Source organism: Limulus polyphemus, unplaced genomic scaffold (assembly GCF_000517525.1).
Source record: "Limulus polyphemus unplaced genomic scaffold, Limulus_polyphemus-2.1.2 Scaffold3374, whole genome shotgun sequence".
Classification (NCBI taxonomy): Eukaryota; Metazoa; Arthropoda; class Merostomata; order Xiphosura; family Limulidae; genus Limulus; species Limulus polyphemus.
Genome location: NW_013668984.1, coordinates 109,158 through 113,517, shown reverse-complemented (window position 1 = coordinate 113,517; position 4,360 = coordinate 109,158).

Below are 4,360 nucleotides of genomic sequence, written 5' to 3'. Positions count from 1 at the left end.
CAAAAAAATGAGTGTGTGACACCAACGAAGAAGCACGAGACGACTTCATTGAAAGATTTCCCCAATATTAAAGGCATCTAAATTACAGTTCATTGTAGTTTCTCTTGTTTAAGTTCCACTTGAAAAGATGTGATAGTAATACAGTAGAGTAGGTGCGATGAAGTGCTTAGTTCAGTGTTGTGTTAACTGGCATACAGGATGTGGTGGCTCTCAAAAGAGCCATTTGTTTAATGGCGAGAGTAAGATGCAGTACCTTTCTCTCTCATTTAGGCTCGTTCCCCTCGGATTCTGCAGGCGAGCTGAATGTCATTCAGCGTGATGGTCACCCTCTTTGCGTGAATGACACACAGGTTAGTGTCTTCAAAGAGATCCACCAAGTATGCCTTGCTGGCCTCCTGAAGAGCCATGACAGCAGTGCTCTGGAATCTCAGGTCGGTCTTGAAGTCCTGGGCGATCTCTCTCACCAGTCTCTGGAAAGGGAGTTTTTTGATGAGCAGCTCAGTTGACTTCTGGCAATGACGGATTTCATGAAGGGCTACAGTTATGGGCCTGTAACGATAAGGTTTCTTTACACCTCCGTGGCTGGAGTGCTCTTTTGAGCAGTGTTTGTGGCCAGTTGTTTTCTTGGTGCTTTGACAATTCGTTATCCTTTCATTCATTTATTTTTTCCGATGCTTCCCTAAGTTTTAATTGCCAGTTGTGTCTGGTTGGGTCACATGAACCTAACCAAATGCCTAATATTTTAATTGGACTTTTGGTCCATGTGATATTAACTGGAAAATCATTTCTGATTCTTTATTTTCCTAACCAAATCCTTTGGATTTATCATTATTAACTTTAGAACCACTTGCACTACAGAAGCTGTCAAGTGTTTTTTATACATTTGGAGATGGATTCGTGGGTGGTTTTCTCCACACTTTTTACACCCAATTACACAGTCTTCGGGCGAGTGTCCTACTTCACCACGCTTTTTTGCACATTTTTGCTGTACAGTCAGCAGCGAAATGCCCCTCCTGTTTGCAGCGTATGCATAACTTTTTCATTCCAGGGTAATTTGCCATTACCCTGAATTGGCTTACATATAATAAATTGGGTATTGGTTCTGTCATATCAACACGAACCCTCCTCGCCCCTGTAAAAACCTTACTATCTAGATACTTCTCTCTAATTATACCCAACACTTTCCCATAGCACTGTAAAGTGCTTGCTAAACATTCGTTGAGCACCTCGTGCGGGAGGAGCTTAATTCTAACTGTAATTACGTTTTTGCCTGCAGGAGTATACTTATAATTGACTTCTTTGTAGGCAAAATGGCCTATACCTAGATCTTTGGTTGTTATGTTGAATGCAATAGAACAACATATCTTCTTACCTACTAATGGCAAACATTCCACGGTGCCTTCACCTAAACTTTCCCCGATTGCCTTAATCACATTGTGAGAGAGCGCTCCCTCAGGAATCACAGTAAAAACCGAGTTCCTACGATTGATTTTAATTTGCTGTGCTGGCCTTAACTTCTCGCTAGTTTCTTCCTGCTCTTCCCAGTTGAAACTTTCTTAACTAGTTTAAGAACTCAAATAGCCTCATTCCTTCCCTCTAATTCCCATTGGTTACATTTTTGCTTTAGTCTTAGCTTCGCAAATTAATTTAGCTTTTCAGTACTGTACTGTACGACTTCTGTGCTGAGAATGATTTTCGTTTGCTCTCTCTCTGGATCGGGATTTAGGTCTATTGTGACCTGGGAGGGTCAGGTTCTAGTAGACCTCTTTTCCTCCCTCCTGTAGTGTTGTTCTATTATATTATCTTCTTGGGTTTGGGTTTTAGTCGGCTGGTTTGATTGTTTGAATTATATTCGCTTTCTTGTTTATCTTTTCACAGTTTGCACTCTCTGTCCAAGAGAGCTCCTTATTGGTGGCCATTAGCATGCTCTCGCAGCCATTGGACAGAGACTCGTGATTCTCAATCCAAGTTTGCACCACTTTTTGGTTTTCGAAGCAACTTTGGATTGCAATGTATATACTGAAATAAAACACTATAGGAATACGTTGTGAACAGCCAATACTGAATGAAATGGAATTCTTACTCATCATTCAAATTAAATGTATATATGCATCTCACCGCTTCCTGTATTTGGCCTTGTATTCTTTGTTTTTTTAAAAATTAATCTGTTATCGTTATTATTATTATGACATATATGTGTGTGTGTATATATATATATATATATATACATATATGTGTTTGTGTGTGTGTGTGTATATATGTATATCTTTTCTCTCTTGGCATTTACATAGGTACTGTGCTAATCCTGTACGGTAATACGTATTTCGTTTAGAGAAGTGTATTCTCCAGCTAAGTGTATACTATATCTCTAGTTCAAGAAACTCCTCTCATTATTGTTGGGTACATGAGTAAGTAACCAGGTAGATATTTAGATATGTTATATTGAAATGACACGTGTTAAAACCCATTTGTCATCCAGGGTGTTCGAAGGTTATTGATCAGTTATTGTTGTTTTGAAATTGTGGGAGCACAATTTTGCTTTTGCTTGTCAGAGCAAGAGGCAGCATTAAACTAGCGAGAGAGAGAGCTCAGCAAGAGGTCCACGCTGATATTATTTAGTGTTACCATATTCACGGAAAGGGGGCGTGGACTAAGAAGAAAGAAGAAATCAATACAACAAATCAAAGAAGGCTGAGAAGAAGCGAAGGAAGGTTTTTAGTAAAAGCAAAATTAGAGGTAAGGTAAGCCAGAAGGTAAGTGCTAGTACTAACTTTTATTAATAATTATAATAGTATTTCAGTCCTTCTCAGGACTACACGAGTTCTTCATAACTGCTTATCTGACAATGAAGCTAACCCGACCATGAAGAAGAAGAAAAGGCTAACACATTCCACCGCTGCATTCCCTTAAGCCACCAGAACATATGACAATCTTAAGACATACGGCACTCGAAACTTTTGTCAACTTCGGAACGTAATCGTCGTCATCTGACTCTGAATTCGACAAACAAACCATGTTATCAAACACAATCTGCACTTAAATTGACCAGGACAATGCAAACTCAACTTCTGCATGACTGTTCTAAAAAAACAGAAAAACAGGCAAGTTCAAAAAATAAGGTAAGGTTTCCAAGAAACTCTCTCCAACAGGTTCTGTTACCAACAAATAGCAAGAGACAGCTGAAACACAGTGGCCACAATCACTACCAGGAATGCTCCCAGCCATCATCATTGAAGGTGTCCCACGAATTCTGGCAACCAGATATTGCAAAAGAAATGAAACAGACCTTTCTGGGTATCCAGTTCACTGACATCACGTGACTACCTAAAGGTAGAATAATCAAAACCTGCCAACCAAAGGACTATACCCAACTACTCAAACCATGGCCCAAGACTGCCTTCAGGTGCAGTAAAATTACCACCCATGAACCAGGAACACCTGTAGCCAGGACCTCCCTCGTTATCATGGGTATTATGACAGACATCTCATTAGAAGAAATAAAAGACGAACTAGTAGCCTGCAATATTGCACCCATCACTATTGCCAGAATAAAATATTTTAAAACAGGTATGTTAACCTCGCTAATCAAAATCTCTCTACAGGATGACAAGCAAGCACAAGAGTTGATAGGCAAAGGCATCAACCTCTGGTTTTCAAGATACCCAGTGGAAGCTGCAAAAACATCCCCTGCGGCAGTTGTACTCCAATGTTACAACTGTTAAAAGTTCAGCCATATGCTTATGACACTACGTGGAGATAAGGAATTTTGCAGGACCTCCACTCCTTTGGGTTACGTGACCATTTACCCATTTTTATTCAAAACGTTTTACTGAACAGGCGATTCCAAGTCCGTGTGTGTTCAACTATTTCCCGTTCCTTTCCACAGGAACTTGGAGTCCCTCAGGACTGTGTCTTGAGTGTCACACTTTATAGTGTTAAAATTAATGCCATCACTAATAATCTTCCTCTGTCTGTTGCAAATGGGCTCTATGTTGACGACTTCCACATCTTGTGTCAGTTGTCGAACATGAGATTTATTGAGTGGCAGCTTCAGACTGCCCTCAATCAGTTGTTGACATGGGTTTTAAATTTTCTTTTTCCAAAACCGTTTGCATGCATTTTTGCCGCCAACAGGGTCTCCACCCCGATCCTGAGCTCCATCTCGGCGATATGGTTATTCGTGTGATCTCTGAGGCAAAGTTCTTGAGGCTTATTTTTGACCATAAGCTTAGCTTCATTCCACACATCAAGCAGCTACGTGTCAAGTGTGCAATGGCTCTGAACATCCTCTGTGTCCTCTCTTCCAGTTCTTGGGGTGTGGATCAATGTTCTATGCTCAGGATCTATCGTGGCTTGATTC